This window comes from Balearica regulorum, chromosome 9 (assembly GCF_011004875.1).
Source record: "Balearica regulorum gibbericeps isolate bBalReg1 chromosome 9, bBalReg1.pri, whole genome shotgun sequence".
NCBI classification, from domain to species: domain Eukaryota; kingdom Metazoa; phylum Chordata; class Aves; order Gruiformes; family Gruidae; genus Balearica; species Balearica regulorum.
This window is the reverse complement of record NC_046192.1, coordinates 4,295,545-4,322,938: the sequence shown is the minus strand read 5'-3', so window position 1 is coordinate 4,322,938 and position 27,394 is coordinate 4,295,545. Positions and strand designations below refer to the sequence as shown.

General features: G+C 42.3%; 1 long non-coding RNA gene across 1 annotated transcript in view; it reads right to left on the bottom strand.

The window, feature by feature from the left end:
* LOC142603014 (uncharacterized) overlaps window positions 1–27,394 on the bottom strand; it is an 83,488-nt gene that overhangs the window by 45,112 nt on the left and 10,982 nt on the right. The window contains exon 2 of the long non-coding RNA XR_012836885.1: window positions 8,306–8,464. This is a non-coding gene — a long non-coding RNA (uncharacterized LOC142603014). The remainder of the gene's footprint in view (window positions 1–8,305; window positions 8,465–27,394) is intronic.

Below are 27,394 nucleotides of genomic sequence, written 5' to 3'. Positions count from 1 at the left end.
CTTTCAGGTTTGAGTCCTTAGGGTCCACTTTTCAAGTTTCCAACCAGGCAATGCCAGCTAGACTCTTTAAAATGAAAGCTGAGACTCATGTGATGGTTCTGTGAATGGGGACTCTAAGGAAAAAGCGATCAAAAATGCAACTGAGGTGATGATATTGTCCAAGATAGAGGCTGCGTAGCAGTGAAGAAGCAACCTATAAGGTGACCAGAGACAGACAGTAACAAACCAGATGGAGAACACTTTTGAACTTGCTATAACTAGAAAAACCAGGATTTGTTTCCCTTTTTGGATTTAAAATAAATAAAAGATAACTGATTTTGCTCTCAACTCTGCATTGTCATTTTCAAACCAAACCACATCAATCGATTATCTGCTTAAGGACCCCAGCTTGTCATGTATCTCTAGGACCACTTTCACCAAGATCTTTTCTCCTCAGATTTCTGTCCTTGGAACTCCTTTATCCAATGCTAATTCTCCTGAGTTAACACACATCAATCAATAACAGCTAAGGGGTTCTGTTGGACACTCAATAACTAAACCTTTCTGGGGAGAAAAGGGAAAATTCAACAGCAACTTTCAGCAGTCTGGAATACCTTCCAGAGCCCATCTTTCAGATATACCTGGAGTCAATGCACAAGGTGAGAAACCTCAGAAGAGTAAGGTGGACCAAATCCTTGACTTTGAAAAGGTGGCTGCTTCTGCCCAGCTGGGGATATTGTCCTGTGACAAGCGGTTTAAAGAAAAAAAAAATAATAGTCTCCATAGAGCTTTAATTTCAAAACGGAAGGTGTCCATAGTTTTTTTTAACCTTCTGTGGCACTAAAAGAATAAGCTATTAACATCAAGAAATGCACAAACAAGCCTCAGCTATTATGTCTAGACTTAATTACAAGAAAGATGGATTACAAGAGTTTCCTAACACACCGGGTCTCTCTGTTGCCTTTGGTGGTGATAATGCAGATCCACTACATGGGAATAGCCTGACAAGACATCTGCAGCACTTTGGGTTTTCCTGTGGGGAACCCACCAACATGACCCTCGCGCAGGCAGCCTGTAACATGCCTTATCAAGCAAGCCAGAGGAACGATAGCAATATATTGCAGCATTAGTGTACCAATACACTGTACTCATCCATTTTGCGATTTTCAACTTCTGCAGACCCACCACGGCTCAGATTGGACTTCCCTTCCTTCCGAGTGGTACCAAAATACTTTCTCCACACACAGGTCCTCACCTGGACCACACAGATGTGCCCAACGCTGCTAGCCCTCTCCATCATCTGTTACTTTCTGTAGCCCTCAGAATTGAACTGTACTAATACATTTTCCACTCTTTCCCTCTGTGGAAAGTAAAAGACTTTTCTTACTTATTTCTTCATTATTTTATCTTTCTTTATTGAAAGCAGCCTCCCCAGCCTTTCTTGTGTGCTGTAATCACTTCTCTTGTTCCAATGTACTGTCTCTCATCTCCCCATCTCCTTGCCTCTTTTCAGTAATTTGATCCTCTCCCCTTCTTTCTCATTCTCTCTTTCTGTTTCCTACCATCTATGTTCCCAAGCTCCACTCACAGTCTCAAGCAGAAGGGTATAATTTCTCAGTTTCCTGTTGTTCTATTAGTTATGCCACTGATGAATCATCCTAATTGCAAAGAAGAACATACTCCCCATCATTTGTGAATTTGGTTTACAAATTCGATTGAGTGATAGGAATAAATATTACATAAAATGAATATGTAGAGATTGGCTAGCCACTCTGCACAACACTAAGGCTGTTCATACAGACAGAGAATATCCGGTAGGAAATCACAGGGCAGATATCCTGATGTAGTGTTTAATAGCATCAGCCATGGTTTATAGTGAAAATGTAATTTGTTTCTACAGATAACTATTGAAATTGTCTGCTATTTCTACAAATGCAGATATGAAAGTCTTAACAGATTGTTGGGTATTGAATAGAAACAGCAATCATAACAAACAAGAGAGAACTGCTGTGTGCAGGTGAGTTTCTTTTATAATCACAAGTAAGGCTTTGCTAAGAAGGACAGCTTTCTCATACACCAACTTAGTAAACAAGTATCAAAGAAGTGATACGTTAAATGATAAATACGGATGATCGATATAAACTTGTAAAAGTCCCTAGTAAGTCAAAAGATGGTGGCACAAGGTGGTTCAGATTTCAACATCAGAGCCCAGAGCCCCACATGCCACTGGGCAACCTCCATTCAACTCACTGATAAAATGGGGAAAAATGCTATTTGCTGTTCCTTCCAGAGATACCGTTAATTAATTAATTCTTAATTAAGTTTGCAAAATACAAATATCCTTGATTGAAAGACACTGTAAAAGGGAAATATTGTTACGAGGATCAGAACTCTTGCCTGGGGAAAACCTTTGGGTGTATTTTCTCATTAATGCTAATGGAAATTAACAGCTTAATGCAAGGCAAGCTGAAAATAAGATACTTTACATTTGCATCTTAACTACATTTGCTCCATTACTTATTTAGGATAACTGATACATGTAGGAAGGCAAGGCTCAGCACTTTGAGCTATAGTTTTTAAGTGGTTCTATATGCACAAATACATCTGAGTAAAGAAATACATGCAATTGTTATGACAGCACTTTCCTTAGAGCAACACATATGGTAGTATGCAAGAATATGCCTTTCTAAATGGACGTGCCAACCTAGCAGAGACAAGCAAAAATAATCAGGAAAGGCCAAAGACTACATCTAGGAAAAAAACTTGGAGACTGTTCAGAAAAGAAAAAGGGAGAGAGGCACATATGGCACCTACATTTAACTCCTGTCCAAAATTGCAATTCTGAGAGTTTTTGCTGCACCCTGGATATGTCCGGATATGTTTAAGACACTGGCTTTCCTCAAACACCAACAAGTTTTTGCTTTGGTCACATCCAATTGCCCATTCAGTCTTGGCAGTCCAAGCAGTTTGGCACCTGGCCTATGACTTGTCAGAGGCAGAGCTGGCACCTCCTGCCCTACACTCCTGTGACACTGGCCCTGGTGGGGAGGGGGGTCTCACACACAAGGAAAGCATAGAAACATAGAAAGCGGTTGCACAAACCATATCAAAACACAAGCAGAAGAGGAGGATCAGATTTTGCAGTCTCACATGGAAGGAACTATGTTACCTGATGGGATCTGCTCAGGAGATAGGAAGCCCATTCCTTTCAGGGGATCAGGCACCTCACACTGCAAACATGTGGGTTCAGCCTGTCATTTCCCATACCAAGCAGAAGAGATGGGCATGGGGAACATTCCCACCCCAAATCTCAGGTGAGCACCCTAATGCTAGACTATGGTGGTAGTTTCTGTCTTGGCCTTTCCTACAGCCCAAGAAACATTTAATGGCATCATGTTGGAGAGCTTCAAGAGAGAGAAGTGAAATAGCCCCATCCCAGGGCACCATACAGCCCTACGTGCCTTTCAACTCCTACATGACAACATGAGATCATACGATATGCAGATGCCTTTACCAGACAGGCAGGTGGGTGACCATGCCAGCAAGAGAAATCTGTATTCTTTGTGCCAGTCTGAGCTCGCTCTATTTCACACATCAAGTTACTCATCTTTGCTAGCTAACTTTCTTTTCCTTCTGGTCAGGGGTATTCCCCAGTTCTTGTACCACAGCAATCAAATACAACTACATCAATTAAGGAGGGGAAACCACCTTTAAATGTAAAGATACTCGTTTCCCCTATGCTAAGATGTTGCTTGTGTGTGATAAGACCACGAGCACCAAGAAAACTACAAAGTTTACATGAGCATTGTGCTGAGCACTACGAACAAACCAAGAATCTCAAGAGAAGCCTCCAGAGCTTCCCATCCACAAATCACACACTTTGAGTTATTTAGTAATAACATTTGAGCAGGATTAGATCTTCAACCACTGTCATAGACTTTTATTTTCCCTTCTAAAATGCAGAAATTCACAATAGATTTCTGGTTATCTGTAGTGTATTTCCCATTTGATTTTCTTACCAAAGAATGAAATTCCAAAATTGTGCATAACAGGAATCAGGGGGAATTTCAAACAATTTTTTTCCGCTTTGCTTAATAACTTCTAAGGGTATTCAAGGGTTAACGTGTTCTGCATTTTCAGTTATGATAATGATAAAAGCTGCATTAAGACAGAGCAGCATATATATTTTACTAAGGTATAATTCCAAGAAAGTCACATTTTTCTAAGAGTGATTTACCACACCAACTTATGCCTTTCCCCTTAATTAATCTGTCTGAAAAAGATGTCATTTGTTTTGATGAAGATGATAATCACCAGATTTTGCAGACTTAGACATTGATAATTGCAAAAAGAATCACTCATGCAGCCTCACCCAAATGCACAGTTGTATTTTCTTAGCAAGGAACAGATAGGTCTAGCAAGCTGTGTATAAAACTGTGGAACAGAGACACTGTCAAGCAAAAACTTCTTCCATTAACAACCCTCTGAAACCCCTCTGCACTCTGCTGGGTCACATCAACTGCTGGAGGCAGACCGCTGGTGCTGTAGGTTGGCATGGTTCACTGACCCCAAAGGAACAATGACAACAATTTTTTCTAAAGGACGGCAGAGCTTTGGACAAATCTGCAGGACACCTCCATGGCACTCAGAGTAGGCTGAAGCACAGCCTGCTGCCGAGAATCAAAAGCCCCTCCCTCCCATTTTCATCTTTTTCATGCCTTCCTAAACCTTGGGCCAGGTATAAAGACGTGGTGTGCAGGACAATGTGCTTAATTCTTGCCTCCTTGAAATAAGAAAACTGGTTGTTAATGGGTAGGCCTGGGGCTCTTTCCCCTCATGTCAGCTCCTGGGAGAGAGCCCCCAATAACTCCCACTCTGTATGCCTTGTACCTCTTACACTATACAGCTACAGTTGCAATAAAGGGTTGCAAGGTGTCTCCTCCATCACATGGCTTGGGAATAATTTTGAACAGTGGTAAAGGAGGGAGGAAGAGGGCTTTTAGCCTGCTTCTGGCTTCCCCACCTCTCCATAAATCCACTCTACAGTACCTGCAGCTTGGGAGGGCATAAATCCATTGATTCCCCACGGTTGCAGAGCCAGTGGAAGTGTTCCTGCAAGCATCACTAGGTGCCAGGTGGTCACTCCCATAAGCAAGCACTTCCATATGACACACTGACAAGCTCTCTTGATATACTACTACTTCCTCCTTCCCCCCATCACCCTTCTGCAACAGCAAACAGCTGCAGAACTCTAAGCAGAGTGAAATATCCTCTGTCATCATGCTGCCCTTTCAGTGCCTGCCCTCTTTCTTGCATTAAATCATGCTCTGCACTTTTGTCCAGATTCTTTTGGGAAGCATTTTTGTTCACAAGCCAGTTCACTTCCCACACTGGGACAGAGGCTTATATCCTGTGATGACACTGCAGTGAAACAAAGACCAAATATTCAAGTGAGATTTTTCAAACCTGTTTGTTCATCTATGTGCCCAAACAGGTGGGAAATACAAGCTGGATTGTGCAAAGTGACTTCCATGATGCCATACTGACTTTTGCCACTTGAAAATTTGTCTCTCCTTTCTGAGGAGCACAAGAGTTGGCAGTATCCAGGTAAGGCTTCCTCCTCTTGGTTAAATTGTAGAATCATAGAATGGTTTGGGTTGGAAGGGACCTTAAAGATCATCTAGTTCCAACCCCCCTGCCATGGGCAGGGACACCCTCCACTAGACCAGGTTGCCCAAAGCCCCATCCAACCTGGCCTTGAACACTTCCAGGGATGGGGCATCCACAACCTCTCTGGGCAGCCTGTTCCAGTGCCTCACCACTCTAACAGGAAAGAATGTCTTTCTAACATCTAATCTAAATCGACCCTCCTTCAGCTTGAGCCCATTACCCCTTGTCCTGTCACTACACTCCCTCATAAACAGCCCCTCACCAGCTTTCCTGTAGGCCCCCTTCAGAAACTGGTAAGCTGCAATGAGATCTCCCCAGAGCCTTCTTTTTTCCAGGCTGAACAGCCCCAACTCTCTCAGCCTGTCCTCATAGGAGAGGTGCTCCATCCCTCTGATCAGCTTCGTGGCCTCCTCTGGACTCGCTCCAACAGCTCCATGTCTCTCCTGTACTGGGGCCCCCAGAGCTGGACGCAGTACTCCAGGTGGGGTCTCACAAGAGCAGAGTAGAGGGGCAGGATCACCTCCCTCGACCTGCTGGTCACGCCTCTTTTCATGCAGCCCAGGACACGGTTGGCTTTCTGGGCTGCAAGCGCACACTGCCGGCTCATGTTGAGCTTCTCATCAATCAATACCCCCAAGTCCTTCTCCTCGGGGCTGCTTTCAATCCATTCCTCGCCCAGCCTATAGTCGTGCTTGGGATTGTGCCGACCCACGTGCAGGACCTTGCACTTGGCCTTGTTGAATTTCATACGGTTTGCACAGGCCCACCTCTCCAGCCTGTCACGGTCCCTCTGGATGGCATCCCTTCCCTCCAGCGTGTCGACCACACCACACTGCTTGGTGTCGTTGGCAAACTTGCTGAGGGTGCACTCGATCCCACTGTCCATGTCACCGACAAAGATGTTGAACAGTGCCGGTCCCAGTACTGACCCCTGAGGGACGCCACTCATCACTGTTCTCCACTTGGACATTCAGCCGTTGACTACAACTCTTTGAGTGCGACCATCCAGCACTAAGCTGGAGCCAAAGCACTAAGCCAAAGCTCTATCCAGATAATTACTACTGCTTTCCTGTTTACACTGTTCTTCATCAAAAATGTGGCTTTATAAACCGCTACGGTATGGGTATGAAATAGCTACATTCAAAACAAATACTCCCTGCTATCCTAAATCTGCACAAGATGCCCTTATCAACTATTATTATTTTTAAAATGTTTGGCACATTAAGCCTAGAATTGATCTCAGGGAAATATTTGAAGGCAAGAAGAAATTTACCATATGAGATTATGGGGGTTAAAAGACCATTATTTGTATGAAGCCACTCAGTTTCCACTTCGTATCATTAAAAAAAAAAAAAACAATTAACAAAGAAACACCCAAAGAAAGGACTACATAAATAGAAGGTTAGCATTTTATAGGGATTATACTTTGCCAAGCTACAGTTTCATTTTACGTGTTAAAACAACTATTCCTGCTATATGTTAAAAACAAATACACCAACAAAAGGCCAAACCCCACAACTCTCCAAGGCCGAGGATTACCTACCTGCCTACTATCACTCTTGAGTCTAAATCACATGAGCTGATTTGGAGATATCTTTTTCCTGAAAATCTGCTTAACAATTAAGTTGCTTTCCAAAACAGCATCTGTAATTAAGAGCAGTACTTGACTTGTTTCCATGTAATACCAGCCACAAAATGCAGCCCTCTGCACTGAACCTTCCAAGTGGAAAGCTGTCGAGACTGCAGAGAAAGGCAGCAGGCAGAAACCTATGCTCCATAGGAGACCCACTGGAGGCTTACTAGGGCAAAGGATGAAGGCCAAGGACAGATGGAGTTGCCACTCCACCCACCACTAGTCCCTCGTCACTGCATATGTATTGCCTGCTGTGAAGAAGAAAAGAGGCTGCAAAACCACCCCTGCCTTTTCCCCAGCTGGGGCTGAGCCTCTTCAGGATGCACTTGTTGTAGCTCACTTCTCTTCACAACATCTCCCAGGGAAATCTGCTAGATTTTGTCCTGGGTGGAGCCTGGTGCCCAGCGTGAAAAGCACTGCACTGAATCCTGAACTGCCATCCAGCAGCAGCTGAGGAACATCAAACCACACAGAGCAGGACTGAGCGAGAGAAGCATGGATCTGGAGTGATGACCAAGCATTACACAGCCAGTTGCCTTTATTACAACTGGCTGTGCACGTATTTGCTATCAACCAACTGAGGACCATGGGAGAAACATCTCCTGCACAAGAGGGAATGAAGAACATACTCCTTAGTCTCCTTCTGGAGAACACAGAGCAGAGGTGCTTAAGTGAGAACAGCTAATTGCCTGACAGATGGTGGGACTGTCTGTTGGTGCACAAAAGACTGTTTGTTCCACAAGACTAGTCCAAAAATATTTGGTTTTCTTTTTTGGGAAAGAAGGAAAAAAAATCAGAACAATTAGAGAGACAAAATCCGCAACTGGCATACTTTTTTTAAGAGAATCACTGACGATGCAAACAGGAAGAAAAGTCATCCCATACCGCAAAAGTGCCTCAAAATACAATCAAGAAAATACACGGGTAGCCTTCTCTTTTCCCCTGTATCTTATCACAAGCTAAAGAAAGCACTCAAAATTATGGAGGTGAGAAAAGATTAAATCTCAGACAGGTTTTTCCTACCTGGAACATCTCCAAAAGCACCATGAGTGGGCTGCTCAGCAAGGGAAGGTGAGCCATGGACGATGACAACAAGGCAGGCACAGGACAGTATGTCTGGCAGCACAGGGAACAGTTCTAAAGCGCTGAAGGGAGCAGAGTAGGCCCAGCAGTAAAGTCAGCCTGCAGGGAGAAGACAGGTCAAAGGTCAGGGTAGGAAGTCAATTTAACAAGACAAAGCTGGGATTGGTAAAGTGTGAGGCTGAGTACAGGCAAGGGCCTGACGTGAAAGCCTGAGCTGAAATGCAGGTCCTGAGCCCCCACGGAGGCATGTGCCAGCTCAGTCTCACAGCTCTGCCCCAGCAGCCTGACCCCAGGTTACAGCTGCACCATATAAGAGCTAGTCTTGATTAGAGGCAACCAAAGCCCTGGGAACGGGTAAGAGTTTGTGGCTCTGACAAAACATGAAGACAGCTATGAAAAGAACATGGGGCTTTATGTGGGTACCGCTCTGGAAGACAAGAGAGAACACACACTGGTGGAAGTCAGTGAAACCAGCATGAAGTGTTTTGATCCTGTAAAAGGAAGAGCAGCAATCTCCTTCCCTCTTCCTACTCCTTTAGGAGCCAGATTTCTGAGGAGAGATAAACAGAAAGTGAGTTTTATCCATGTAAAACTTTTTGCGTGTTTTCTCTGTTTAAAAGCAAACTGCTAGTAGGAACAGTAGGAGAAGCTGCAGTGTGCCCAGATGAGCACAATCAGTCCTCAGGCATGCTGACAGCACCTCAAGGTGCAAGTTGCAAACATGGTATTTTGGCTAATGAATCAGTGTTGTTTACTCCTAACCCTCTTTCCCCTACTAGTACTCCATATCCCCCCAAGCTGCTACTGCAAAGTGAAAACCACCTCATCCCCAGTCTGCCTCCAGTGGCAGCTCCGCTTGGCAGGAACCAGGGGCACAGCAGGCTGCAGCATGCAAGAACCAGCAGCAAGTAGCACACCTGGACCTCGCTCAATATTTAGTCTTATTTCAAGAGAAGGTTCTGCACAGGGTTTGTAAAGGATTCAGAAAAGGAATAGATGTTTAAAAATGATCAGCTGTTAAAAGTCACACAGCTTGATCATAACCTCAGCAGGTAATCATCTATAACACTTTTTCCTGATCATCTTATAATGGTCTATAAACACACACTAGTCATGTTATAAAAACATTAGACATTTCTCATTTATTAACTTATTATAAATGGAAATCTTGCATAAAAAGGAACTTATTCAAGTCTGCAAGCTTGATTTTCACTTTGCTTTTTTAACCACCATTTATTTTAATAAAAGGGACATTATCTATTTTGCCTCATTTCTTTTGCGCATTGAGAAATGTTCAGCTATATCCTTCTTCCTTCCTGCACAGTGGTGCAAAGCAGGATATAGCACAGCACATTAGGGACAGCACTCGCTGAGAGAATTGTTCTTTCTCACTGCTCTCCTCACAGAGAGAAAACAGCTGGTCCCAGAGGTCTGTGTTGGGACACAGCTGGAGAAGGCAGGCAAGGGCGAGAATCAGCTGAAAAGGTAATAAAGTCCAAGGCTGTGCCTTGCAGACTACAAAATCTCCACTCAGTGGGGCTTTGGGGGCAGGTGGTGGCAGTTGAAGTCCTCAAAGTGAGTAGAGGCACAGGGAGCAGAAGATTAGCATTAGTGATCCTGGTTTCTTGCAGATCCTCCAGAGTTTCCATATTTGCTGGAGGATCCATATAGCCTCAAATCACTGCTACTCTGTAAGAATGGATAAGGACAGCTCTCAATGTCTCTGATGATATTCTGTGGTGAAATACCCTCCCTCACCCTCTTCGCTCAATTTCCACCCTTCTAGACTGGAACCTGATGAAACACTAATTTTTCTGGTCAACAAAGGTGGCTTCCTTTGCCACCATTAACAGTAGAAGGACATCTATAACAAAGAGATTCCTCTCCACAGGCCCTAGATCTGACTGCTCCCAAGTGGAATTTTGGACGATAGTTCTTTCAAATCACTTTCATCCAAGCCTTTTCACATTCCCTCACATCTACCTTTTAAAAATCCAATAGTTCTGTGCTGCTGCCTTTGAACGTTTCTTCACAAGTATCTCAAAAAAATCGAATGGTATAATGACCATTTTCCCTTAGATGAAGGCTCTATCTTTTGTCACTTAGTGTTCATATCCAACCACTATAGCTTCTGATCTTATCGATTGCTTAAGAAAAAGCAGCAAGAAAACAGCCCTGAAATAACGACCAGAAACATTCATCCTTCCACAGTCATTCTGTAATTCTTATTCTAGTCAATAACAGGGTCATTAAAACCCTCCCATGATGACTGTGCTAGGCTCTTTATGAACCTGCAAAAACACTGGGTGCTTTGCCCTCACTTTCCATCCTGCAGGTCTATTATAAGCTCCCCTTATCTTTTTCCATCATTTTTATTTTTCTCTTCCAGTTCTCTTTATTAGAGCAGCCAAGTCTGCCTAGTCTGTTTTTACTGTAGACCTACTCCCAGGCTCACGCATTGCTAGTACTCCTCCTTTCCTATTGAATCTCCTTTTCTCCAGAAACTCCGGTTTACGGCAGTGGAAGTGCAGGAACACCTGCTGTGCCGAACGTGACCTCCGCACACGTGAATGTGTATGCAATGCAATGGAAGCGTGCATTTGCTAGATTGTTTTCCTCCAGTTGCAAACACTGAAATTACTGCTGTGATCATAACAAATCCTTTATCACTGTAAGAAGAAAAATAGTTTAAATGCTTTAAGAAGTAGTGTACACTCTACAGAAGTTTAATCATGCTCTGAAAAAAGGTTGGTTGTTCTTCTACAGTGTGATTACTCATAGAAAGCATCTAGGGAATATGCTGGGACCTACTCTCATGCATGGCCAAAGGGAACGCACAGCGTGACCTAAACTACTTCACGTGTATTTATATTTGAAGTCTGATACTTTTATACATATCAAGTAGTATCCTTTCAGGACAAGAACCTCCACTGATATCATGGAGATTACTCAAAGAGTGAATTGCTACTTCAGGTCAGCAGGCCTATCAAATTTTGGCTCACTGATCAATTTCTGAAAATGCTTGCATTGCTTTTTCTTTTATTTAAAATATAACATAAGGACAATAGCAAACCTTGAATATTTTTTGGTCTTTGTAAGAACAATGTAAGTAAATTTATAATTTCAAATTAATGATAAGGATTCATAGTTATTTTCTATTCCAGAAAATCAGAATTTGTTTTCTTATCTTCAGAGACGAAGTTAAAATTGCTTTAATAATTAAATCCATTTTTCATTTGTATTCTGTTTCTTCTGCACTCTCATTAACAATTCATAATTTAAGAATTGGGAGTGATTAATGGCTGACTACACCGCATAATGCTGTTAAGGAACAATGGTGCTATTCAGAAGGTTTAGAGGCTCCCTTCATTCCACGTTACACATGTTAACCTGCACTGAAACTAATCCACTTCATCCAAATCCAGCAGGCAGCAGGATGTGATCCAAAAACCCCACTGGAAGTTATGTGAACTTACTAGAGAAAAAGTCCAGCAAATATGGTGGAAAAAAAAAAATTAGAAAGAAAAGCAGACACAGTGTTAAGATTTAATGGCAAACCTAAGAATCCAGCCAGGACCCATAGCAAAGAGCAACGTGCTGCTGCACTCCTGCCCAGGATGGATGAAGTCTCAGCCATGGTGGTTTCTACCTGCCCCAGAAGGAGGAGGAGCAGCAGCAACTGGTGCCTGCTAAATAGGGAGTTACTTCCTCATGTTTTAAACTAAACTGGATGAGCTGAGAGAGACAGTCTAAGAGTTCAAATGCTCATGTCCTGCCTGCCTTCTCCTTCACGATGCTTTGCTGTCTACTTCTCTGACAAGAAAGCAGTGGGGGCTAATGTTCTCTCTTCCCCTCTCACCCTTGTGATAAGGGTGGATGAGTGTCACAGGGAAGCAAAGGAACGTCTTGTCTTCCTATATTGTCTGCCTCAGCTGAATGGACGGCCTGTGGTTTTGCCTTCAGTTGTGCATCCTTGATGAACAAAGAAGTTTGATGGAAAGCTGGTGTTTCAGGGTTTCAACTTGTATTTTCTTGAAAGGGCAAATTAAAGGGTTCTAATACTATGCTATCCACTTTGCAAATAGGCCATCATTCTAAAACGCTAATCTGATGTTTGCCCTCAATGTATTGCATCTGGCATTGTGACGACAGCTTAGCTATTGATCTCTCCCTCTTTGCAGCCCTCACTTCCTAGTGGAGGGATGGGATGACAGAGGTGCTTTGTTAATGACATACAGAGAAAAGATACAGCAGCTGCCATATCTGACAGACAGTGCCTATACCTTTCGTCTCATGGTTCTCAGGTCTAGTTGATCACATATGTCTTTGCATAGCATCTAACAGAGAAATAAACTGGCAGAGAGCAAGGAGTGCTGTGAAATACTAAGTACACAGCTGGGGAGCTCCTTATCTCTTAGACATAACAGTACCCCACACTCAGCACAGCATCCTACAGCATGCAGGAAGAAGCCTCTCCCGCCAGAATCTGAGATGTACAGAAGTAGCTACAATGACCTTTCCTGGTTCTTCAAGTTTATTTTGATGATACTTTATCTTTTGACCTGAGGATCAAATTATAACAACTTATAATGCAATTTACAAATGCAGGCCCTAAAATGGAGCATCAGTACATTCAAGCCTGTGCTGCTGAGGGGCTCTTTGAGTTCCTCCAACACTGCAAAAAATCATGCATATGCTTGGCTTTTCCTAGGGGACTCACCCTACTACTGCAAAACCACCCTTAAGCCCCAGACCACTGAATTTGCCAAAGCGCGGCCTGCAACTCTGAGAAGTGACTCTAATGATCTGTTCTGACAAATCTATGTCAGACACTGGCCACTCAATCCACCTGTGGGGCGGGGGTGGCAAGGTCAGGGTCAGATTTTGCTGCAGTACTTTTATTAAAGCTTGGTAATAAGGAAGGAAGGACTAGGTTATTATATACATATTTACTGCAGGTGTTACTGGTTGCACCACACACTGCTGTGTATGAGCAGTTTGAGATTCCACAGTACTTGTTTTGCTTACTGTATTCTTTATTTCACTGACTGTCATCCTACAAAAACTACAGATGATTTCTTATCTCCTTACTTTCCAACATCAGCAGAAGCATTCTCCTCTCTCCCTAATACCCAGACTATATATAAACTTCCCACGAACAAACACCAAGCTCAAGAGTTTTCCAGACACTCTTCCTGTAAAAGCTGACCCATATGGAGGGTGGAAGAAGGCAGGCCAGAGCTGAATCCAGTATTGCATTGAAATAATGCACTGAAGAAGCTAACCTTGATTTGCAAAATAGTGGTGGTGATAGCTGGTAAAAACCATGAGTTAGATATGGATTTACAGAGCCAAGAAACACAAGCAGATTGGTAACATCTGAGAATACTGATTGCAGGGGCAGTATGGCTCTCTAGACAATAAGCAATGACTAAGTCCTTTGCTCAGAAGACATTTGATTCAGTTTTTTTAATTTAATTTTCTGGGAATTAAGAAAAGGATTCTTATTTAGTTTTCATTTAGCTCTCATAGGACTTCGCATTCTACTACTACTTTTACTGGACTAGGGAAGACAACTGTCTTCAAGAGCTACTGCTGTGTACTAACTGGTGACTTAAAGTATCCCCCATCACCTCCCCAAAAATAAGGAGCAAATGATGTGTTGAAGTATTGCCTTAGTGCCTCCTTAAAAGTGCTGCTAGCTAGGAGATGAAAAGACAACTTGATTAGCATCTCCTGAGATTCTGCAAAAAGGCACACAGTACATCAGACACACTGATGAGGATGAGCCAAGTTTGAGTGTCATCACAGTGAGAAGCATCCTATCCTCATAATTCAAGTGGGTAAAGGGGATTCATTCAGATGATCAGCTCATTTACTACTGCATCTGCCTGGCTTCACACTACCCTTCACATCACCGATCCTGCAGCCAAGAAGGGCTGCTGCAATCACTGAGACGTTCTCCTGCATAACATAGGCCTCAGTGTTTGCTCAATTCTTGTCTACAACAGGCAGCTTTAGTCTTCAAATCATCAGCAGTGAAGAGTCCAAGTACACTTTTAGAAAGATTTTTCTGGGTATTAATTATCCCTACCGCTAAATATTTGTCACTCATTTTTAACTTCAAAATTTTTAACATATCCAGCTACATCCACTAAATCTTGGGTCTTCTCATAGATTTACTGGTTGTGATGAAGTCTGTTATCATGACCGGATCCTCACACAGCCACTCAAAATGGGACATCATCCTCCTTTTCCTCACTTCACTCAAAAGCTCCAGCTTCCAGAGATACAATATAACAGCATGATTTCCAGTCCTTTCAGTGACGTTTCAATGCTGCCTCCCCCATCCTACCTTTCCCTGCCAGAACAAAGCCCTGGAGGCCGCCCCTGTGGAAAAGTGGCTACAAATGCCATGATGGTGACCAGGAGGTGGCGTCGGCCTGAGAGGTGTCCAAAGAGAAGTGAGGCATCCAACGCACCCAAAACTACCACTGTGACTCTGACCCACTCAACATAGGGCCCACATCTGGTGTTCCTCCCCCAGAGCTATGTCAGCCCAATAATCTGGATTTACTCCCAGTTCAGACTCTTCCTGATGCAAGTCCTAAGGGCTGTGCACAGCATGTCCTGCCTGCACAGGCCCACAGCCCAGCAGAGGGCCGTGCCTGCCAGCTTCAGCCAGCCAAGAAAGCTCCTGGGACTTGAACAGAGAAGGGAACTTTTTCTTGGGAGTGGTATTCCCAAATATTAAGCAATTGTGAACTTTGAGATTTGGGGGGGGGTGGGAGGTGGGCACAAACAGAAAGCTCAGTCTATGTTTAAATTGGTATGCTGCCTTCTTTGCTCCTAGGCAGGCAGATGAATTTACATTTTGCCATGTTGCAACGTGTCTCTAGCTCTTACACCTGCAACAGTGATCTCGTCTTTTAATTATTTATAACTCCAGAGCTGCTGTGACATTCGCAAACTTTGTTCAGTGTCTCTCAGGTCACTGAAAAAATATTGCAGGATCTCCCTACAAGCACACCAGCATGGTAATGACTTAGCTGCTCTTAGAGTTCAACACCTATCAGCCAGAAATAAAACTTAATAGGAACGAAGGTCATCTTGTAATGTTTCTCAGTCAAAATATTCCAAGGTGCCAAGCAAAAGTACATTATACAAACAGTATTGATTTAATCCAATAAGCTTATAATACTATCCAAAAGCAGGGACCATTTTTTCACAAGCCAATATCAAGTAGTATTAAAGAACTTGGCAATTTTAACCATTTTTACAACATTCATGTATTTGTCCTCCTTTTGTTTTGTCTGAGTCTGATATCAAGTTGACTTACATTTACCTGAATTTTATTTACATGGATGAATCCATTTCTGCTTTTCAAATTCTGAAACACTTATTTCCATTTAGTGCCTTGAAACTCTCCCAGAGTTTTAGGAGTTTTGAAAAACAAAACAACAAAACCCAAAAACCTCCATGATATCAGTCCTTGGCCAGCTCTTTTACAACTACAGGATGCGAGTTAATCTACATTTGCCAAACTCCAGAAGTGTCACTTCAGTAGCCAAGGTTTAACGCATTCTTCATTGTGAGAGGTGAAAATGTCGCACTCTCCTATGAAAGGGATACATCATCTTGCCTTTCCTTAACTAGAAGATAAGAAACAGTTACTGCAAATTGCCTCTTCTATGCTTTCACTGGCAGTGTTACCATTTCCTAGGAATGGACTGTTGCAACTCTACATATTTCTTGCACTTTAATATACCTTCAGCCTCCCCCCCCCCCCGGCCCAGGTCTTCTGATTGTCTGGCTGGTGACTTAGATATCATCTTTTGTTACTCCTCCTCTCCCTGAATTTTCAGTTAGTGCTTTACAACCCACCATCCTCCCCTTTCTTCTATTTGTTATGTATCAGACACTTTAAAACTTTTTTCCTTTCTTGTTGTCTTACCCTCCCCCTAAATCAGGCTCCTGGGTTTCTTACTGACAGGGGCCCTCGTTTTGACTGCGACATTTTGGGGAGCTCATAAAAGGAGCTGTAACAGTTCCAGATCCTGTATGTAGTCTGCAATTTAATCTCCAGCTCCTTACCACTATGCCTCAAACTTATCTGCAATCATGAAACAGGCAATTTTAAAACCATCCAGGGAATATCCTCTGGTTTCGGATTTGCAGCTAAGCAGCGTGATCCAATCACAGTTACTTACACTGAAAATACCTGTTTTACAATCACCTCATTTTTAAAAGTGTCTCCCCACTGGATGCCAGACTTTCTGATTTTTAGTCTGTCAGTGAGAATAGTCAGAAGTGGCAAAAGTGTCTTAGCACCAGCAGCATGAGCACCACTCAGACTGAAGCCTGCTACGAGTACACAGCCTTCTTCACCACCGAAATGACAGATGGCTGCTTGAGCAGCCGGCCAACTTGTTTTCTGATGCCAGTGGGTGGGCTGTAGCAGCCATTAACTAGTATTCCATCTTCTGCTCCCTCTGCTAGGACACTGATTTACCAGCATTCATGATAATTTCTTTTGAGGTCTTGATGACTCACTAACAGGGAGGGTAATTTCCATACTGAGCACTGCTCCTCCTTCCCTTTACCCATTAAGTCCTTTCTAAACAGAAAAAGGATGGGAGCCTCAGCAGCCAAAGTCACCTGGGGGTAATGTGTCTTGTGTACCGCATTACTGCCTGCATGCCGCTCTACAGCCAGGAATTCAACTATATATCAGCTAAGGAATTGTATTAAACAGAGACTTGAGCAACAGGGAATTTTCAACAAGCCCAAAGGAACTCAATTGAATTATGTGGGGTATCTAAGTCACTCAACCTCTCTTAAAAGTCTCCAGCTTATAGCATAGTGAAGGAGCACAGTATCTGCCACCAGCGGGGTATGTGCAACAGAGAAGGAAAAACCCACTCCAACAGCAGAGTGGCCAGAAAGCCTGCACAGGTATGCTTGCTTTCTTCTCAGTGCTGGTGTCCTGTAAGGCCACGATTCATGACAGGGATTCCTCCTGGTCCCACTGCGCTGACCATGATCTTTAGGGTACGCATCAACTGTCTCCTCTGTGAACCTCATTAATTTTGCAGTACGGTTGAAGGTGGGAGACCTGGATCTGTATTGGCAGTCCTTCTTCCATTCTGGTGGTGAAGTTTCCATGCCACAAATGGGCTGGGAAGATTTACAGAGAGACAGGGAGCACATTGTAGCTGGTGTTCCCATAGTAAGCCTGTGCTTCCTCTACACATTCCAGCAGGGTTGGCTCAGCATGCACACAGAAACAGGAAGGTCTGCTCAGCTCTCACGCAAAGACAAGGCTGATGGACAAGGGCTGGGTTCCTTGGGCTGTTAATATAGTTCCCAGAGGAGAAACTCCATATCCAGTATCCTTCCAGGAGGGTTCCCCATCCTATGTCATCTTGCACTTCTTTTACTGGTTACCTTTGGTTTCATACCCTACAATCAAACCTTTACATCTGTGACCAAAATGATCCTGCCTAGTCCCTTTGTGCAACAGAAGCCTCCAGCCCAACCCTCTCAAGAGTCCCTGTAGCCTGTGAGGCAGGGAAGGATTCAGAGTCACACAGTAATCCAGGCTGGAAAAACCTCCTGTTTCAAAGCGGGGTCCACAATGAGATCAGCTGAGGTTGCTCAGTGCTTTACCCAAACCGGGCTTGAGAACCCCCAAAAATAGAAATTGTACACCCTACTTGGACAAAAGGTCCCAATGCCTGACTGTCCTCATGGGGGAAAAGTTTCTGCTTACATCCAGTCGGATCCTCTCTCGTTTCAGTGCATGCCTGTTGTTTCTTGCCTGCCATGCACAACTGTGAGTTGATGTGTGTGAGGCTGTAAGATTCAAAGTGAGATGGGGAGTGGAGGAGGGATGGCAGCACTGCATGGAAGACTCGGGGGACTGTGCAAGGTCTCCACAACCGCAAACCCTCCCCACAGTTAGTGCCCTTCAGTACCCTGCTGTGCTTGCACTCAAACTCTGCAGGGGTACTGGTATCACTGTACTGCTCTTAAGGCAGGGAAAAAAGTCACACACACAGGCAGAGCCTCGATAAAGCCTGTCTCAGAGGGGAACCATATTCTCATTCTACAAGCAACCTATTAAACATATCTGCTTCTTCATTTACTTCATGCATATTGACAAATGCATTTTCACAATTCCCTTTGAAAAGACATGAATCTTTTTCTCCACACAAACACTAAGCACCGTTTTACAGCCTCTCCCACTGAGTGTCATTTTCCTATAAACGCATTAGCAGCTACGGATTGCAATGAAGCAGCAGAAGCTGACGATATGAAGGAGCGACAGTGAAAGGATCCAAAGGGGGTCGCTAACTCTTCAGAGATGTCCCAGTGTTAGATTTTTCACTTTGACATTGCACTTTATAATCTTCTTCAAAGATTACTATACACATGTACACACTTATTTATTTATAACTGCATCCATTAATCACTGCTAACTGCAGCATGCAGCTCACATCCCCAGCACACACGGCTCTGTCGGTGCTACCCCAATGGCTGTGAAGCAGCAGGAAGCAGCCTTCCAGTTAAACAAGCGATGGCTGTAATATATAATATGACGAAGTAGTGGTAGACAGGCTGTTTAAAGTCACATTTAACATTTTAGTTAGCCTTACCCCAGGTGGCAATTGCTCATTTACATTATTCATAATAATGGTCAAATTTAAAGAGGAATGACAAAACTAGGAAGAAAAATAGGCTTTGTTCTGTAACTGCAAAGACAGCTAGAAGTATTTTTTTTCCAGGGTGTGCATGTTTCTCCCCTCTTCTACCATGGACAGCTTGGGGGTACAGCTCTGGCATGAGATAACACCCATGACCTGAGCTAACAGCAGGAGCAGCTCAGAGCCAGGCCTTCTGAATTTCTCACTGATCCACCTCTAGCCTCTGAATATCTTGTACCAGGATGTAAGGGCTCTGGTATCCAACCAGAAACAGCGGCTGCTGATTCTTTAGGAAGCTCAGTCCATTTCACAGTGACCTCTGCCTCCCAGCCCACCCCACGCTTCATCAGTGTGCTATGGTCACCACTCCTATCATGTTTGTGGCATATGCCAGGAGACCTGGGGACATTGAACATGGTGCTTAGCACTGCACCCTCCAACAGAGTCCCTGGTGGCAATGCCCCATCTGACATGCTTCGGTGGCATTACCAGCACAGTGGTGGCAGAGCTACAGAGGAGTGTCACCTGGGGAACGCTGCTGACAGGGAATGGCTGGGCTGTGATGGGTCTACACCATCCAGGGGACCTCACAGCCACATTGCCCTGTGCAGATTCACAGACCCTCAGGAAGAGAGCCACCGCCTTTCACCAACATGCCTTTTGCAAAATCTTCATCCCACAGAAAAATCTGAAAATAGGTTTTATAGAGAGGAGCTCAACGGACTTAAGAAATCTTAGAAAACCAGCACACAGTCTGGTACTTCTGTTGCTGCCACCAGAACCTGTAATCTCCTCTTTCTGTCAGCAGAAAGACGATTTAAAACCTCATGTCCAGCCAGTTCTTACAAATCTCTGTTGACCAAAGACATCATTGCTTTCCTAAGCAATCTATTTCAGCACACAACTCTCCTGCTCAACGCTTTGTCCTAGCTCTCCCCTGCTCTAAATGTAGGACATTTTCTCCCTAGCACAGTCAATATGCAGGGCAGTTTATTTATCTCTTGTATTCAGAATCTTTACATACATGAACATTAGTAGCTTCCTTCAGTTTTACTTTTCCTGGATTTTCAAATCCCAAATCTACCCTCATCAGCTTATAGCATCTTTGCATCATTGACTCTATCCAAAGTAATTTTCATGGTCACAGCCCTATCTGCAATAGAAAGAAATGTCCACTCCCAAACCATCATGTCATCAAGTTCAGCAGGGGCAAATGGCATTTTGCCACTTCCTCCTGCTGAGCTGTGGAATTTTCAAAGTACTGAAAGAGGCTGACACATGTAGGTAATGGGAAATTACCCAAACATTCAATTACTGCTGTGTGCCACAGAACTTTTTAGACCTGTTGGCTAAATACCTTCCCAGCAGTGAGGATGAAATATGTCTGATGATATAATTCATTGACATTACACTGGGTTGTGGATCCAGAGATATATTAATTAAATGTCAGTTATAATGACAATATTCATTAGCACAGACCACCTTCATGATGACTTCTCCTTTCTTCAGTAAGTGGTTCTGTTTTGTCCCAGAAGTACTGAGTTGCGCCTTCTGTAATTAGTAGGAAGCACAGTACATGTATGGGGTTTACTCCCCTAAACATTATCTAAGCTATGCCATAAATTTTATTACAATGGAACAACAAACATCAGACATTGCAATGTTTGGGGAAAAAAAAAAAAGTTACTTTGGAAAAGAACAACAAGCAAGATCTAAGAGAACAATATTCTGTAGATTATGAAAATGTGTTTGACTGTACAAACCCAGCTGAAAGCTATCAAGCACTGCCAACATACCCAAACCAATTACTGATAAAGCTACTATGAAGTATGGATTAGTAAGAACCTGGAGAAACCATCTTGGCATAAAAGCTCTCCTCACTCTTTCTCTTTCAAAGCTTGCCAAGGAAATGAACCCATGGAGATGTAATTAAAGGCAACAGAAAAAAAATCTTCTAGGAAAAACACCCAACCATCCAACCAAACAAGAAGCCATATTTAAATCTGTTTTGTCAAACTTTTTACAAAGTCATTTTTCCCTCCTCTCTCCTCAAGGCTGGTCTCACAGATAAACAATTGAAATTAATGTAGCAATATAAACAGACTTTTATTTCATTTCACACAAAAGGGTTCACAAGAGTTTCTGCATCAGAAGATACTCATTTGCCAATTTGCATCCTTGATAAAGAACCTCAGGGATCTCTCTAACAATTTCCATGGATTTGAAAGCACAGAAAATATAATTCTGCAATAGCAGGTGATAATAGAGAAGACCTTAAAACCTCTGGATATTAGACATCCAGATGTTCCTCTGGCCAGATACAGGTGTAGTGGTCGTTCTCTTACTATCTGCTGATAGACATCAGTATTTTGGAGCACCTAAACATTAAGACCCTGGACTAATGTAACGGCCTTTCAACCTAGCAATATATAATTTACTAGCTGATAAATTCTTACGTGAATCATAGAACAAAAGGAGGACAGTAATCATAATGTTCTAGTGATCAGATTTGCTCTCTTTTTCTACCTACAGACAGCTGTAGAAATATCTACAAATATGTACTAAACTTTCAGGACTATTGTACTGTATAAGATGCTGATCCTGAAATATTTCCCCTCTGGGAGAACTACAGTTGGATAGTCAAAATTGACTAATATATAATTCTTTAATCTTGATTTTCTACAAGAGCAGGTGAGTAGAAGTTGCTCAGAAACGACTACAACTCCTCATGTTTTTTATTAAAACATGCATATTATGTATATTACATATCAAAGGTGATACCCCACTTTAATTGCATGGCTGAAGCTTTCCATTCAGTACCAGACAAGTCCATTTTTGGCATATAAGTATCAGTACACCAGTACATCATTCTGTGTGACCCAGGATCTCGACTAGTAGGACCAATTACATCCATTTCAAATGGTCCAAAACTGAGGCTTTTCCTTTTACTGAGATGGAGAAACTCAATTTATATTATCATACTGCATTGAATTTGCCTTGAAATGAGGGAAGCAAATTTTCTCTTTCAGAAGACACAGGAAAAATAGGGTTTCAGGGTGGCTGGAGTTGCAACAAGTCATTCTGTCTGCAATACTTACCTGGAACATTAGACTAAACAGCCAGGAGATGATTAAATAAGGGCAGGATGGAAGAGAGAGGCAGGCAACAAAAGTAAAAATGTGGTTTCCATGCCAATAGGACAAGTTGAGAGTGAAAAAGGAGAAGGTCAAGCCAGAGGAAGAACAAGTTTGGTACCTGTGATTTTTCAACTGCTTCTCTTAGAGTATAAAGGCCTGATTGCCTAATCTCTCACATCCCTGAAGAGCACAATAGCATTAAAAGACATGCTGCAAAATACAACAAATGAGTTAAAACACTGCCAGCAATCAGGTCAATATGCCCTTCATGGTCCTAGCTTCACAGCAATCCCCCACAATAGAAGACCTATGGACCCAGCACCTGGACTCATGGCCAGGCATGCTCCTCTCTAGAAGGACAAGCACATTGCTGCGTTCAGTGCAGCTCAGGGACTTGCAGCGTCCATGCTCAGGAGCAGCTTCCCCATCCAAATTCAGGTACAACTTCCGTAACAGCCCTTGCATGCACTGATACATGAAGCAACAAGAAGAGAGGCTGGTTCATGGGGACCAGGGAAAGGACAGCCCAGAACCAGGCAGAGACTGGTTATTTGTAATCAAGGGACATGGCCTTCCATATGATTGCTGGCAGTAAAGGACTGGCTGTAGGACTGCTGTCCTGTTTTACCTGATAACGGACTATATAAGTTTCCTCAGCAGGGGCCATTAGAGCAAGCTTAGTGGGCTATTGAACATCAGTGTTAGATACCTCGCCTGCTGTGTGCCTAACGGATAGCAGTCAAAATCTGCTAATTATTACAAACATCTGTCTGTTGAATACTTTATACACAGTGTGGTGCCTCTGGAACAGATGCAAATTCGGTCTAGAGCAGGCAAATGCAAACAAAGCGTTGGAGACGATACCTATGGAGAACAAATCTACTGCTGCTTGGCTGCCTTCTGCAGCAAAAGAGCATACGTGCCTCACTTTCTCTCAGGAAAGTTAGATCTTTGCTGTAGGACAGTGGGGAGCATCGTGCAGAGGCAGCATGCTGGGATATAACTGCAGGCATTATAAGGAGGTGGAAGAGTTAGAAGGCAAGTGACTTTTTCTTCTTTAACAAGTCCACATCCACCTGCAGATTTTTCCTCCTGTTTGTTCACTAAGAAAACACAAAGGTGAAACTATGCTGCTCCACATCGACGTGCTGGTTGGTGTCTGAGCTCATCTCAAATATTATTGGCATAAGTGCTGCCTTGATGAACACACTAGAATGTAAATTATGCGTTGGGAGATCAGACATATTCCGGATAGGGCTAGAGCTGCTCACTACAGGCAGCTTAGTTCAAACTGTCTCACTGTGAACTGGGAGGTCTCTTCAGGCATAAAGTGTCGGTCTTTTCTGCATTTACAGTCACAGAAAAATTTCTAGAACTCTAAATGAATACTGATCCTTTAAAAAAGCAAGGAGAAAAAAATACTTAGTTCTATTTGCCTTCTTATTACTGTAAGCATTTCTTAACTAGAAATGTTTAAAGCTCTACAAAGTGAATGCCTAAATGTCACAAGCAAAACTAAATGCAATTGCTTTGTTCTGATTTTAATACAGTGAATCAGAATAACGTTAATTGCCTGCTCTCGTTTCAAAACAGTTTTGTGATATACCAGCATTAGAGTCAAGTAGACATTTCCCAGTAAATCACTTCTCCAGCTGAAAAATGTTTCAATGAGTATAAATTTTCCAAATAAATAAATTTATTTTGACTTTGTGTTGTGATTTGTAATTGCTTTTTAATAAAATTTAGAGTTCTGATAAAATTAACTTTTAAAATTAAATTTCAATATTTTGAATCAAGCTTACTTTTAATTTTTTAATGTTTTTTATTATAAACAAAAAAAGTTAGAAATCAAATTCAAAATTAGTATCTTTGATTAAAATGTATTAACTGTTGTGACCTCCTGCTTTTTTAAATTGTCACTGCATTAGAAGCCCAGTGAAGACAGAACGTAAAAATTGACATTTTGACACTTTGCACAAAACAGATTCACGTGTGGATGCAATCGAGGAGACAGCATTAGGTAGATAACATTAGCTAAAAGCGGCAGTGCTTTGGTCTTTCTTCAGCGAATACTTCAGACAGCTAATCAAATACTCAAATTTAAGCAAGTGCTTACGTGCTTTGTTGAGGAGAGTGATTTGAGTACATTCTGAAGGTTAATCATGTACTTCACATGCTTTGCTGAATTTATTCGTGTGGGTCTGATCCAAAGCCCTTGAAGTCAATAAGATTATTTTTTTTTCAGTGAATTTGTGTATCAGACTTTAGAAGCAGCAGCTAATTTTTCTCTCTTCAAAAATCTTTTCCTCTGTAAAGAATATTTTAAAACAGTCTAGTATGAACTATTAGTACAGTACAAAATATTAGCATAGCAATTATTATGTTTTTAAAAAGGAATACAATATCATTCCTTCATATTTTTCATGTTAGGCATCTGTTGGCTTTTTTTAATTAAAATTATCTGCACTCAGAATGTCCACGGAGGACAAGGAGCAATGGAATCAACATGGTAAGTTATGGAATGTAAATTTTAATTAAAAAAATCACTCTGTTCACAAAAACAGCAAGGTAATTACGTAACAAAATCTATCTGCTATTTAACCAGCCTGTTACGTGTTGGTTCCCTACAGGCCTCACAAACTACACAGAAATCATCACATGGCCCTACCTCCAAGTAACAAATGGCTATTTCAGCAGGGCACGCAGGTATTCAAAGCAGGGTGAGATGAAGAGTGGCTGCTTCTTGGTATTAATGGTGCTGATGTTAATGACAATGTACTATGCACAAGAAATATGGAGGAGTCAGGTTTCAATTTACGAGACCAAAAAGGTTAGTGTGCCCCATTAATCTGTGATGGGGAGCCAGTGACACTAACAGTAGGAGCACCATCTGGAGAAGAGTAATAGCATGTATTACAGAAATGTGAAAGGCATCTTCAGCTCAAAAAGGATTCTGATGGCAACATTTTGTGATCCGTGTTCTTGATACCACATCACTACATCTGACAGACATAATAAATCCTCTTGGTTATTAAGTGCATACAGGCAGTTAACCATAAGTAACTGTCATCTACATGAAAATATATCTGGTCAACACGTATTGCAGTGACATACCTATCTATAGCCATGAGTGCTCCTCAAGCTATCATACCTGGTAAATTCTAGTGTAGAAAGAACACATGAACCTTACCAATACTGAGTGTCTGATACACTATATGAAAAGCGGTTTTAATGGACTGTTATAGTGTGGAAACTGCATAGCACGTACCCTTGGTCCACTAGTGAAGATTGATTGGTATCTTTAACATTTTAGAAACTTTCACAAATACATGTGAGCAAGTTTGAGGAATGTTGCCAAGACTACATGATCAACACAAGAATGTATGAATGAGCTGCTAGAAAACGGATTCTCTGTGCAGACCTCTTTGCTCTGCAGGTGATGATGTTTTCTCAGGCAGGAGAGTAAAAACGCTCAATTGCTTCCAGAATATGTTCAAGCAGGCACCTCAGCATTGGTTTGACTCTGCTCCCAAAAGGCAGGTGTTGATCTAATTCTGCTCCCATTTGAGTCAACATGGAGAGCTTGGAAAATACCAGGTACAAGGAAGAAACCCCCTGGAAGCCTAGTTCAGGTAAGAAATCAATCTAAAATGCAGAATAAAATACCTACAAACGCAATAGTTACAGTGATACTGTAACACAAATTGCCTGGCTTACACTTTGCAGTTGCACTGGGGATGGCAAAACTTAAGAGAATTCCCAGCTGCAAAAACCAGAACTGAATACAGTTACGGAGAATAAGGCAAGATTTTATGGCTCAGGAATCCCAGAAGTCCTAGGTAATACCATAAGGATAATAAATTGAATAGATTTGAAACCAATAAAAGGACCTCTATGATATCTAACCTGTCCTTCAACAGCAGAAGTCATAAAAATTTATCTAGTGAGATTTTAACAGTAACAAATGAAATATTCCTGAATTTACACTTTGTACTGGTGACCACTCAGAAACTTCTGGCTTGATATCCAAGTGTCAAATGGATTTTACAGCAAGCAGTCTTTGGAAGGATACAAACAGGTACAGAAGAGAGGCAAGGCACTGTAGGTATAACCCTGGTCACTTCTTCAGGGGAAAAAAGTAAAGAAGTATTGGTATCAAATGGTATATTAAAAAAAAACCCCAAACCACCCCTTAACACCCACCCCCCCAGCCCACTGTCAATCACTCTTCACCAGCTGTGAGAACAGAACAAACGCAGAACCAGTACCAGGCTTCTTAAAAATGCTTTTGACAGACACAGTCCAGTTTCCTGTAGGAAAGATTAGAATCTTTTTACCTGTGTTTTCAGGTGCTCCTGAGCACTTCAGTGCACACACCTGCTTTCTACAGCTTGTTTCCCCTACCCTCTTCTACAGCTTGTTTCCCTTACCCTCTCAGAGCTCCAAGGGCAAAATACTGTCACTCATCTTTCAACCCATCCATGACTACCGAATCAGAGTATTACCCAGCAGCAGCCAGAGAGCAGTGCAAGCTCAAACCACCCTTTTGTCAGATTTCATATTCTTTGAAATTTCTTAATAGCCATTTGATAGACATGAATGGATATTTAAAGTGCACTATGATAATGATTGTTGGACATGCAACCTAAATACTGCTGCAAAGACCAACATTTAATGAACGTTACCACCGATTTCTAGCCAGCTGCCCTGATGACTGATAGAGAATGCCTATGTCCTACTTGAATAAAGTCTTATTTTACCTGAAGTCTAGAGCCAGCAACGTGATAACATGTTTGAGTGGTGTCACAGACTGATCTGTACTGGAAGTTTTTAGAACATATTTCTGATGGTTTTTTCCCTACATACATAAAACAAATGCACAGAAAAGAACAGAAATTCATAGCAATTAAAACAGTGTCTTGCTGCTTGCTTGTTCTCTTTTGACTACAACCAAAATTGACACAATACTAATGAAAAATGTAATAGTATCTCCTTCAAGATTGCATACTCCTCTCATACACAACAAGATTTTTAAGACAATATACACTTGGTGACTTCTGCCAGAGCAGTATCAAATCTCCTCTACAATGGACACAGTGGACAGCTGTAAAATATGGCATTTGCAACACCTGTAATTTGCTTTTTATTGTGGCATTTCGAGTTGCATTTAATTTAGAATTGAAATA